Below are 13,109 nucleotides of genomic sequence, written 5' to 3'. Positions count from 1 at the left end.
AAAATTACTGAATCCAGAGAATCCTAACATCCAGAGCTACTTAAACTTGCTAAAGTTGAACCTAAGCTTGCTCCTCCCCCTTCAGACTATAACAACCTTCAAACAATGACCTCAATTGCATCACTTGGTTGGGCAGAGGTTGTGATATAAACAGAGTACCATATTGATCAGTGGTGAAATTAATTTTTTTTACTACCAGTTCTGTGGGCGTGGCTAGGTGGGTGTGGTGTGGCTTAGTGGGTGTGGCTAGGTGGCGTGGCAGAGGAAGGATACTATAAAATCTCTATTCCCTCCCCATTCTGGGGCCAGCTACAGGTGGCATTTGCCGGTTCTCTGAACTACTCAAAATTTCCACTACCGGTTCTCCAGAACCTGTCAAAACCTGTTGGATTTCACCCCTGATATTGATGATGCCTGAGCCTTTGCTGCTGGATAACCTTACCCAGTGGTTATGTAAAGATGGTGAAATAGGATCACAGAATGTGTTGAGCCCTGAGAAACCATCCAAAGCAAGAGCCTCAAGCTTTTATTTGCTTAATAGCATCAAAATCTACAAAGAGTTCAAGAATGACAAATTGAGTTTCACCATCCCTATTCTGGCACCAATATAGATTCATGCACATATTCAGTTGGACTGATATGAATCAATTGCTTTGGCTACTGAAACCTATTCTGCTTTAGTGGCAGGCTACTAATGAATGCTAATGTCTTCATAGTTTTAATGAAGAATGCATTAAGAAAGCATTTTATGGATTCCCAGGTTTCATTTTCCCTCCAGGTGAGTAGCCCTTGCTGATAGAAGAAACCATAACCAATGTGTTTCATGTGAGCTTAACCACACTTCAAGTTATCCCGCAACAGAATGGAGGCATGGAGGTACTTTGCATCTGTGATCTGTCCCTTGAGTTATTTTTGAAAACAGGTTTAGCACTCTTCTGGGAGACTATTAGACTTATGTCCAAAAATAACACAATCAGAAGGATTGTGTAGAGGTTCTAAGAATCATCTGGGGCACTCCCTATCATATCAGCCAGTGTCCCTTCATTACGAATATGTTGTCAAGCTATTTTTGGACAGAGGTCTAGTAGTCTACTAGAAACATTCTGAGGATCATTGAGTGCATTCTCTTTCTTGGCCCAATGCCCCAATTTTTGTGCCTGCAACCTGTCACTCAGACTAGAAGGGAAACTGATGGAACCCTTGATAAGTTCACCTGAGCACAGTTCACCTTGGCTCCTGTGCATGCTGGAAAAATTAAAAGTCCTGGAGATAGTCAGAAATGGGCTTCATATACGGGAATATGAAAGCAAAAAATGCTTTTTTCCTGGATCTTCTGAACACTACTGGTTTAACACTTTTTATGCATAGCATTAGTTTTTTAAACATGGATCTGAATTCCCCCCCCCCTTTTTTTTTTTGCTAAATTCAAATTAAAAAACAAGTCTAGAGTTATTTTGGGTCTAGTGTTCTAAACATAGAGGGCAGTGATCAGAAGAGGGGGGGCCACATTTGCAACAGCCTTAAGTGATCAATAAAATCTGGGTTGATGTCAGCTCCTAATCCCCTTTTCCACCCACATTGTAAAGGAAGCAATATAGGTGATACTCATCACAAAAATCAGTAGAATGAAAATCACTGGAAAAGAGAAAACACTACTTTCTTTCCAGAACAACAAAATATTGTGTTAAGTGAGTTGTGGAACAGATGACTGCAATGTCATGAAGTAATGTCCTTTAAAATGCTGACAGGACATTTCATGATAATTAAACCATTGGCGATGATTTCTAACAGAAGAAGGGCTTTGTTTGCCAGAGAAGGATTTTCAGAGAAATTTCCTGGCTGCTTGACTGAGAAAGGTCTCCAATCCATTGGGCATCAGGACAGAATCATAGAATTCTAAAAGCTGGAAGGGGCCTTGGAGGCCTTCTAGTCCAACCCCTTGCCCAATGCGAGTCCTTATACTATCCCAGTCGAATGGCTGGCCAATCTCTTCTTGAAAACCTCCAGTGATGGAGCATCCACAACTTCTGGAGGCAAGCTGTTCAACTGATTAATCAGTATGTCTGTCCATCCATCTTGATTTTTGCCATCTTCATTTTCAGTTCTGCGTATGCGCAGAACAATTTTCATTGCACAAATATAATCTTATTTCTTTTTAAAATGTTTTGCGCATGCACAGACCTATTTTTGTGCAAATGTGTACGCACATGGAGCTCGTGTCTGTTGTGTGCGGAAGTGAAGCAAGCGTGTACATGCAAAAGTTTGCGCGCACCGAACTGGCAGTAATGCTGGGAGAAACCCACCCCTGGTGTGCGCGCACAGCCCCACTCATTTGAGCATTGCCACAAGTGTTGCATGTGCTTGCATCCCCACTCACACCAGCAATGAGTGTTCGTGCATGTGCTGGCCCTTCCCACTAAATCATCCCCTATTTCCCCCGCCCTACCCACTCTGGACCCCCAACCCAGAAAGGTTGGGGAACTCTATATTAGAGAGCAATATCTTATATTCCTCCAGTTAACTACTGGAGGTAGGTCTCAACTTATAACCAAATTTTGACCCCAAAATTTCTGTTGCTAAGCGAGACAGTTGTTAAATGAGTTTTGTCCCATTTTATGAATTTTCCTGCCACAGTTTCTAACTGAATCATTGCAGTTGTTAAGTTAGTATCACAGTTGCTAAGAGAATGTGGCTTCCCCTTGAACTTCGCTTGCCAAAAGTTCAAAAAATGGGATCACATGACCCCGGGACACTGCAACTGTCATAAATATGAACCAGTTACTAAGCATCTGAATTTTGATCACGTGACCATGGAGATGTTGTGACAATTGTAAGTATAAAAAACGGCCCTAGGTCACTTTTTTCAGCACTGTTGTAACTTTGAACAGTCACTAAATGAACTGTTTAAAGTCAAGGACAACCTGTATCAACATTGTTGTAGGTCAGGCCTTGTTATGAGGTTGAATCATAAATCCCCTTTCAGTCCACAAAGGCTACAAAAAAGGATGTTAGCTACAGTATTTATTTATTCATTGTGTTTTTATATGCCAAAGGGAGGAGAAACACCTGTGGATCACACACCAAAAGGATCTCACTGGCCTCGAATGTGATGCACATTGACTTGGGAGAAAGAAATATATATTTTCTACTCTGCCTTAGGCAGCAAAATATCTTGGGCTGGGCATGTTCTCGGCTCCTACAGGCGAGTCACGCTTTCTCAGCCTTACCTGGCAATTACTGGATTGTAAAGAGGGTAAAATGTGAACTATGCGGTAATTTACACTCTGGGATAAAGCATGAAAGAAATCTATATGGATAATAACAATGGTAATAGGGAAAACATTCTGTACATATTTTGGTATCATTTTGACTCCGCTGCTTAAGTTCTTTGTCTTGAGTACCTGGAGTAATGTTCCTTCGCAGTGTTCTATTCTACGGAAGTCAGGTTCCCCATGTCCCTTGAACATGACTTGGGTGTGGGAGAGAAACTCTTCTGAATCACAATGAAACCTCTTCGTCCTGTCCTTCTCTTGGGAGTGTTCCCTCAAGGCACCTTTCTTGGGAACGGTTCTCCAATAATGAGAGTCTAATTGAATGGAATGTCCGGGTGGACAAGTTTCTCTGATAGAACCTGGCAACGATTCATAGCAGTTTCAGATTTTAAGTGGTTATAATGATAATGTAGACTTCAAAGGTAATACCTGCCCAGAACAAATGGAACAAGTTCATACTTTTTGGTAATAAGCATATGTACAAAATAATACATATTTGTGTGAAATTACCAAACATTTTTTGCACATTGTTCATGTTCTGGAGGAAGAAGGTGCAGATCAGAATATATCTTGTTTCCCTACGTGATCACCTTAGAAGAGCACATTCCAGCCCATTAGAATTGTAATGGATTTTTTTAAAAAAAAGAATTAATTTAAAAAAAGCCCTACAGCCATTATATTCCAACTTTCCCAAATATGCAAGCCTCTCTATACAACTTTCCCCAATATGTGTTATAAATAACTGCAAAGTATTTTTAAAGCAAGTTCTACTTTTAAAGATGGTCTTTTTGTGGCTTACATTTCCCTGTGCCTATTTTTCACTAATACTAGCTGCTCTTCTAATGTTAGCCATCATTTTATATGGAATTTTCAGAAATGTATATTATTTTTTATACAATTCTCACAATTTTTTTTTTGGCAGAACTAGAGAAGGCTGGGCATATAAAGGTCCAGAGCTGTGCATGCCAAAATCTTGAGAGTAATCCTTTGAATTTCTTCAGAAGTTATTTTTAATCTGCTAAAATAGGATAGAACAGCCAAATTGCTTCCAGTGGAATTTAGGATAAGAATGATAATTTAGCTTTTCCGGAATGCAAACTAGGAACTTCAGAAGTCATTTTATTTTAAATCTTGGTTGGGCTACTCTAATTGTATTTTTCATGATATCGTGATATGCAATGATTAGCACAGCATTTATCAAACTTGACACCCCCAGGTAGGTGGCCTTCAGCTCCTTAGATTTTTCGTAGTTAGGAAAATTTGGAAGTTAGCCTGCAAAGTCCAAATGAGAAGGTTACATTCATAGGTGCATAAGAATACATGAAGAACCAGGCCAGAGCCCACCCTAGTCCACTGTCCTGGTTCTCATGGTGATAAATTAATAAAGCAAATTGGTAATGAGAATCTCATCTTGCCAGTTGTGTGTAATTGCCATTCGTTTATAATGGGTCTTTTAGTAAATGTCTTCAATAAAAAGGTGTGGTGGATGAGAACTTCAAGCACCAAAATTTCCCACTCATCGTAAGTCTAGCCAATATGTCTTTGTTCCAAATGAGGAACTAATGTGTACATCTTTGAAATTGCTTCAAAGAATTACTTCACAGAAGAATGGGAGGGGGGAGGGGGAAGAGCTGGGAAAGAGACAGGTGGGGCTGCCAAGACCCCACCTTAGTTTTGGCTCCCTTCCATACCAGTGTTTTTATTCTGATATAATATATGGTGTATGTTTGCTCCCTGAGGCACATGTTGTACATTGAAAATAAATTTCTGCCTGCTCTTGAATAATTGCATCTTTCTCCTCTGCACGCCTCATTTTACCTCTAAAATGTGAAAAATGGCTTAAAATCCTGCATGCCTGATTTCTGATCTATTACCAGCTATATATATGCATAAAGTTCAGGAATTACTGCGGTAGTGCATCTGCACTACTAATATGCAGCATCACACACAAAGCTGTCTTGCAGGAAGCAAAGTTACTTTCTAAAGTTTGCTGCATCTACACAACATTAACACTGCCATTCGGCATACAGCAGTGTTTGTCAAGGTTCACAACCGAAGATGTATAGACTTCAACTCCCAGTATTTCCCAACCAGTATGGTAGTATACGGCTGAATGAACAGTGGAACTGTGTGAACTATTCACACAGTCATATACTGTATAATAATTTCTGAAATGAGACCATCTTTCAAAAAGAATAATATCAATGGTAGCATGGTTGATTTTTCATAAGCTTCTAAGTTGTTCCCATTATTGCAACATTTACGTTTATTCCAGGTCCTAGAATTGTGTAAGTCTCTATGGCTGCTTCTTGACTAGAGTAGCTGCATTCATGCAACACATTCATCTATTATTAACTTTGCAATGATTTAATACATTTTTTATTTCATAGAGCATATTGAAGCACAAACTGACCAAGCAACATGTGTTGATACATTAGATTAATTTGCTAGTTTGCAGTTTGTTTGTTTGTTTGTTTATTATCCTGCCTATATTATTTTTATAAATAAATCAAGTTGGCAAACATACCAAATGTTCCTTCTTCTTATTTTCTCCCAACAAGTCCCTGTGAGGTGAAATGAACTGAGAGAGAGTGATTGACCCAAAGTCACCCAGCTAGTTTTCATGCCTGAGGCAGGACTAGAACTCACTGACTTTGGGCTTGGTGCCTTAACCACCAGACCAAAATAGTGCCATTGTGGCATATGAATACAACCAGTATTTTCAGTTTGTGGAAGCTGTACATCTGATCAGAATAATTACATTACATCTAGAAAGCACCTGCAATAGACATTGTTGGTGAGGCATGGGAGCTTCAACTGTGTCCCTACACAATGTCCTATACAGATGTACAGTACAGATCATGCAGGTGAATCACTTCAGTGAGTAGTAAAGAACGGAGTGGAAAAGGTGAGGGCACCTGCTGCTTTCTCACACATGACTCTTCTAAGAAATCATCACTGCTGTGGATGGTTCATTCTCTAGTGTCCTTTGTACAGTTAAGCACATGGCTAAAGCCTGACTCATTGATGGTACAGTATGAGGAATGAACTTCAGTTATTCTAAAGGAACAACATGCTGATTATGCTACAAAGGCATAAAGTCAAGATCCACCGTAATAACATGTATTCCATTGTCCATGATCTTTACCCAATCTTCATGATGCAAAGAAATATTTAGGCTTCATGATGCAATCATAAAAGACCAAAAGCTTTTCTACCCACCCAACCTCACAAATGATTCAAGAAAAGATTTCTGAATTGCTCTCCCCTTTTCAAGCTTAAACAAAAGAATAGAACAAAATAAAGTTAAAAAAAAGAAGATTTGCCCCCTCTCCAGTCATAGAGGGCATCTCTGTTTCTTAGCTTAGGGAGCTAGCATAGCCTAAAAACACTTGTGTGGTCATGTGATCAGCATGACTATACACAACAAGGTGCATGGGACATTGTTACCTTCCCACCAAAATGGTACCTGTTTATCTACTCCCATTTGCATGCTTTCGAACTGCTAGGTGGGCAGGAACTAGCGCAGGAATGGGAGTTTAGCCCATTGATCAGTAGATTGGCAGTTCGACACCCAAGTACTGCATGACAGTGTGAGCTTCTGTCCTTATTCCAGCATAAACTCATATTCCCTCTGCCCACCCATGTTGTACCTGAATAAGATGACTGTTTGGAACATCTTGAGACTTGATTCTCACAGGGTTGTAGTCAATGGTGGGATTCAAATAATTTAACAACTGGTTCTCTGCCCTAATGATTTCTTTAAACAACCAGTTCACCAAACTGCTCAGAAAGTTAACAACCAGTTCAACCGAAGTGGTGCAAACTGGCTGAATCCCACCACTAGTTGTATTTCTGATTCCTATCAGATGCACTGTAAACTTTCTTGCTTTGCAGAAAAACTAACCACCAATTCTCATAAACCAGATAAAACCATCTATATAATACTGTTATAGACTGTTATAATGTTTCAGCCGTTATAAAGATGCCCAAATAGAGTAAGTACAAATTTTGGTACTCCAATAATACTATTTTACCCTAATATTATATTTTATTAATCAAAATAATAGATCTAGATTGGTTATAATCTCTTTAGTACACAATGGAATCTTGATTAGTCACTCATTTGGGCTGACCATTTTTGAGGAACTGGGAAGAAAATTTCAAGCCACTTCACTTTGGCCTAAGAATTTTTTTAATAGAGAGTAAATAAGTAAAATAGACACTTACTCTAAACACATTCACTTAATAATATGAACCAGGTCCACTATTACTTCTGTAAGCATGGAGCACTTAATACTAAGGGTGCAAACAATGATTTGAGGCTCCAATTTTACTTTGGGGATCTAGGATTGCACCTGTTGGGGTTTGTTTGTAGCATAGTAACTATTCTCTTTGATTTGTGAAGAAGGGTGTACAATATAAAAGAAAAGAAAAAAAAAGGATACAAATAAATGGCAGCTTTTAATACAGAAAAATGGAACAGGCATTTGATATCTGTAGACATACCTCTTCTACTGACATCTGTGTTTTGTTTTAACCCAGATTGTCAAGAAACTGAACTATGCATTCATCTTTATACAGTATGTCCCTGTAAAGATGTTTCTCAAGGCAATCTGAATACAAAAAAGCCATCTATTAAATAGCGTCTTTTCAGAACAACAAAGCTATAAACTCCTCAAAGTAACCAAGCATCTCTTCATTGTTAGCTTCTAACAGGCCTCACTGCTTCATCTCCACATAGCTTTTTCCCCCCCTTTTGTTTTATGTTGTTCAAAAGTGAGGAGGGGGAGGTTTTTTTGTCTTCTCTCTGCTGTCTGGGAGGTGAGGGAGGGCTCCTGTGGGTTAATCACACTGAGAGATTTTAATTCCTGTCTCAAACAAAAGTGAGGACTGGCAAAATGTTCCACTTCTAAAACAGGGATCCAGCAATTCTGAAATGCTGGGAGAGAGGATGGGGAGGGGGCAACAGGCAGAGACTCAGTGTAGCAGAGCAAGAAAAACTGAGGTAGTTTTTGTCAAATTGGGTTATTGAATATTTTTTCCAGTAAAAGACAAGGATTGCTTAAATGGCTAAATCTTTGATTTATTTGCCTTCTTATATGAGAAGGAAGGAAGGAAGGAAGGAAGGAAGGAAGGAAGGAAGGAAGGAAGGAAGGAAAGAAAGAAAGAAAGAAAGAAGGCAGGCCTTTGTGACCAATTTTCAATTGTAAAATTTCTGTAATGCGGCTTTCTGCCATTTTGAAATTGAGAACATTTGGAAGCTCCAGTATATATTTATAGAGAATTGAAAACTAAGAGAGTAAATAAATATATTATCTTTTATCTGGCTAAAATTAATCATTAGAACAAGATCCTGTGGAAACAAGGGCAAAATTAATGCTTTGGGTCCTACAGAACTCCAAGGAATGGATGTATCCCTCAAATTACCTCCCATAGACCGATTAGATCTCACAGGTTAGGTCTTCTCCAGATTCCATCTGCCAGCCAATGTCGGCTGGCGACTCCCCGGGGGAGACCCTTCTCTGTCGCAGCTCCAGCCCTCTGGAATGACCTCCTCGTGGAGATCCGGACCCTTACTACCCTCCCGGCCTTCCGCAAAGCCGTTAAGTCCTGGCTGCTCCAGCAGGCCGGGGGGCTTTCGAAATATCCAGCCCCACGGAAACTGTGACTGTTGTGTATTTTAAAGTGTTGTTTTGTTTATTTATGCCCTTCCCTTGTTTATTGTAAGCTGCCCGGAGTCCTTCGGGAGTGGGCGGCATACAAGACCAATAAACAAACAAACAAACAACAAAACCTGCCACAACAGCAAAACCAACCTAAAGGATTTTGGGAACTATTGGGATGCTTCTAAGGACATCATTTTCTCCATTTAACACCCCCTCCCCCCAAAAAAGTACTGAAACTCTGAAAGTGACAGAATTAACTCTGGGAGTTTCATGTGGCAATTCGATAACATTGATCAACGTTACTGAGACATGAACTTTAACATGTACTATATCTACACTGCCTGATTTTCCCATCACCAGAATGGGTGGGGAATTGTTGCTGGAAGCAGAAATGGACACATTAGTCTCCTGTTCATCTCTCACTCACCTTCCAGGTGAATGGAGCATTTTGTTCTGTTCCACTTCTGAAGTACAGGTTTCCCTACTGTGGATGCTTGAGCCTTTGAGTCAGTCTTGATTCCTGATGACTGTCTGGATGAGGCCCTGCAGTTTTCTTGCCAAGGCTTTTCAGAAGTGGCTTGGCTATTACCTCCTTCCTATGGCTGAGAGACAGTGATTGGTGCAAGGGATTCTCACTTATTTATGCCTCAGGTAGTACTAGAATCACATCTTCTGGTTTCTAGCTTGACGTGTCAGCCACTGCAACTAAATTGTTTCTCCTACACCAAATTAAGGGACGTGATGTCTCAGTGGCTAAGATGCTGAGCTTGTCGACAGAAAGGTAGGCAATTCGGAGGTTTGAATCCCTAGCACTGAAAGCATGTAAAAATGCAAGTAGAAAAAATAGGAACCACCTTTGATGTTCTGTGTTCCTTTGGCGTTTACTCATGCTGGTCACATGACCATGGAGACGTCTTTGGACAGCGCTGGCTCTTTGGCTTTGAAACGGAGATGAGCACTGCCCCCCTCGACTCAGGAATGACTAGCACATATGTGCGAGGGGAATCTTTAGCTTTACCTCATGTCATTACAAATATTCCTCCCTACCTGGGCTACAGCACTTCAGCTTGTTGTAAGCTGATCGTAGCAGTTCATTGGATATTTTGTAGAGGAAAGACTACCCCTTCAACTGAAACAAAGCTTAACATTAACCCTAATACCTTTTAGATTGCACATTTACCCTGTCTGTGCAATAGCATAGACACTTTTGCTCATAAGGCAAATATTGGTTGGTTGAAACTTTATAAAAACTTTATTTTTTTCTTTCCACGCTTGCTTCCTCTGTCTATACTTTGTTCCACTGTTCTTTCAGCTTTCAAAGACTAACAGGTACCCGTAGCTGCTAAATAATGAAACTAAGGATAAAAACCTATCAGTGGAGAATCAGTGGAATTGTGGAACAGTATTTACCAAGAACATAAAGCAAAAGGAGAAGTAGGTCCATGCTTGCAGTGTGGACCAAAACTCTTGCAATCTGTTATCAAAGTATCTTAGCATAGATGGGGTTTTAAAAAGCTTGTTTAGAATCAAGGTGGCTTGAGCGCAGGACAGGAGCAGTTTAAAGAGTAAGCATGGATATGCAGTAGATATAAAGTGGATGGTCCTGAATCAAAAGACAGGTGAGGAATCTGAAGCTACTTCTCTTGAAGAATAAAAATCCTCAATCTTGGCAGCTTTAAATTGTTTGGATTTCAATTCTCAGAATTCTTCATCTACTCTGTTCAAACACAAAACACTTGCAGGAGCTTCATAATGGCAGCTGATCCTTATTCATTCTATTAAAACCACAATAAGAACATTTGGGAAACATCAAAGCAAAAATAAAATAAAATAAAGGAGTTAGCTCCATTGAATTTGAGAATTCAAGGAACATATAGTCCAGATTAGTTAACTTAACTTTTGTTAAAGACCAGAGATGTACTAAACACATCCAGAATTATGTATATAAGATAGGAGGCTATATAAAGTTTTATTAATTTTAAAAAGGTCTATTCTCTTTTTCTATATATTTTATAACACACAAGAGCCGTGGTGGCGCAGTGGTTAGAGTGCAGTACTGCAGGCTACTTCTGCTGATCACTGGCTGCCTGCAGTTTGGAGTTCAAATCTCACCAGGCTTCCATCCTTCCAAGGTCGGTAAAATGAGGACTCAGAATGTTGGAGGCAATATGGTGACACTGTAAAACTGCTTAAAGAGGGATGTAAGGCACTGTGAAGTGGTATATAAGTCTAAGTGCTATTGCTAAGTGCTATTGTTTCATTGTTTTTCTTGTTTCTATGATTGCTTTATTTATTGGTTTTAGTGTTACTGTTAGCTGTCCAGAGTTGCTTAAGCCATATACATCTTTTAATAAATAAGGATGGATTTCATTATAGAAGCAAGAAGGGTGCACTATTGGAAAGGCTTAATGGGCCAATTTGGGGACAGACCATCCTGCAGAAGAATGTATGTCCACTGAGTGAGGACACTAATTTAATTGCCTATAATAAAAACAAAACAAAATAAAATTCTTATTATGGCTTCAGTGAGGTTTAGGTGCTGTTGTCCTGGTCCCGATGTCCAGCACATAGAGCTTCTTTCCAAATTCCAGTTAAATTGCTAAGTATATGCATTTGTACTAAAATTTGTACTTTTCTTATAAATCAGTAAACATTTTGACATTTCTGTGAATATTATCAACCAAACCATCCCTGGTAATTAATAGTTTATCAGCCTTCTTACCTATGATTAACTAAGATAGCATTTCTTTGTTAATTAAACAGCTTAATTAAATGGCTTAACAATAATCCTGATATGGTATATAGAAAATTATATATGTGTAAGTTTAAAAAAAAGCAAAAAAAAAACCACTTGGCTTTTGTGGCCAATTACATATCTCTTAAAATGATGGAAAGGACACTTAGTGTGGATGGAAAGGAAGGAAGCATTTGGAATTGGTAGCTTCTTAAGAGTGTCCTAGAAATAGACCTCCCCTGCAGATATTTGTCCTATTTTACAGTAATCCTTTCTTTAAGATACAAAAGGTAACAATGTCAAGAGGAAGTGGAGAGTGTTGTTCAACAAATGGGTTTGCTTGTATCTTTCCGGCTGATATCTTCTATAGCAAATATTTAGTAGTTCCACTTTTGTTGGGTGATACCACAAGGGTATACAAAAATGGTGAGTCTGAGACTTTCTCAATTATTCGCAGATGAGGAAGCCCATGTGCCAGAAGTTTGGACCTTCTGACTTGTGTGATTACAGACTATACATATATATATATATATATATATATATATATATATATATATATATATATATATATATATATATATATATATATATATATATATATATATATATATATATATATATATATATATATATATATATATATATGGCTAGCTGATGAGAGCTAAATAGCTTGAAATAGATCTATACTAGTCTCCCTTTATTTATTTATCAGCATAAATATAACATATATATATATACATATATATATATGCAGGTCTTGGCGTATTCGGGTCTTTTCCTGTGTAAGATTGAGAGTATCATGGCAACATTTCAATGAAGGCTGGTTCCTTCGGCTTCGTGCGAGCAAAGTGTGATCAGAGCTGCCGCCTTTCTTTAAATATTGGTGGGGGTTTGTGGAGTGCTGGCTTTGTTTCTGTAAGCGGATTGGTTGGCTGTTTGTAACATCTTGATTAGTTGATGGAGTTGATGTTTGCAGATTAGTCGGCTGTTTCATAACATCCTGTGTGGCTGAGGTACTGGCTGTGTGCCTATTGTTCTTTTGTGTTGTAATGACCTGGGTAATGGGCTGTGTGATGACATCCTGAGCTCTATTGTAGTGATATCCTGAGTCCTGTGCTGCAACCTCTTGGGGGGTTGGCTGCGTTGTAACATCCTGAGCCTTTGCGTTGTAACCTCCTGAGTTCTGTAATGTAATGTCCTGAGCAGATGGCTGTGGTGTAACATCCCGGGCTTTGGTTTGGCTTCGAGTTTGCGGTCTGGCCATGTGTTCATGATGTATGTCATTTTGCTTTGTGTGGGGGTCGGAGGGGGGTGCAGAAGTTGGTGATGCTGCCGTAGTTTGGCTTCTGGATGGTGGTTGCATTTGGTCTATGGGATGGGTTTGGGTTTGAGTCTAGTGAGGGTGATTGTTGGTTGCGTCCTGTGTTGTTCTGG

This window comes from Thamnophis sirtalis, unplaced genomic scaffold (genome assembly GCF_051295495.1).
Source record: "Thamnophis sirtalis isolate CommonGarterSnake01/CBP01778 unplaced genomic scaffold, rThaSir2_p1.2 scaffold_5, whole genome shotgun sequence".
Taxonomy (NCBI): Eukaryota; Metazoa; Chordata; class Lepidosauria; order Squamata; family Natricidae; genus Thamnophis; species Thamnophis sirtalis.
The sequence above is the reverse complement of the archived record's forward strand: the minus strand, read 5'-3'. Positions refer to the sequence as shown.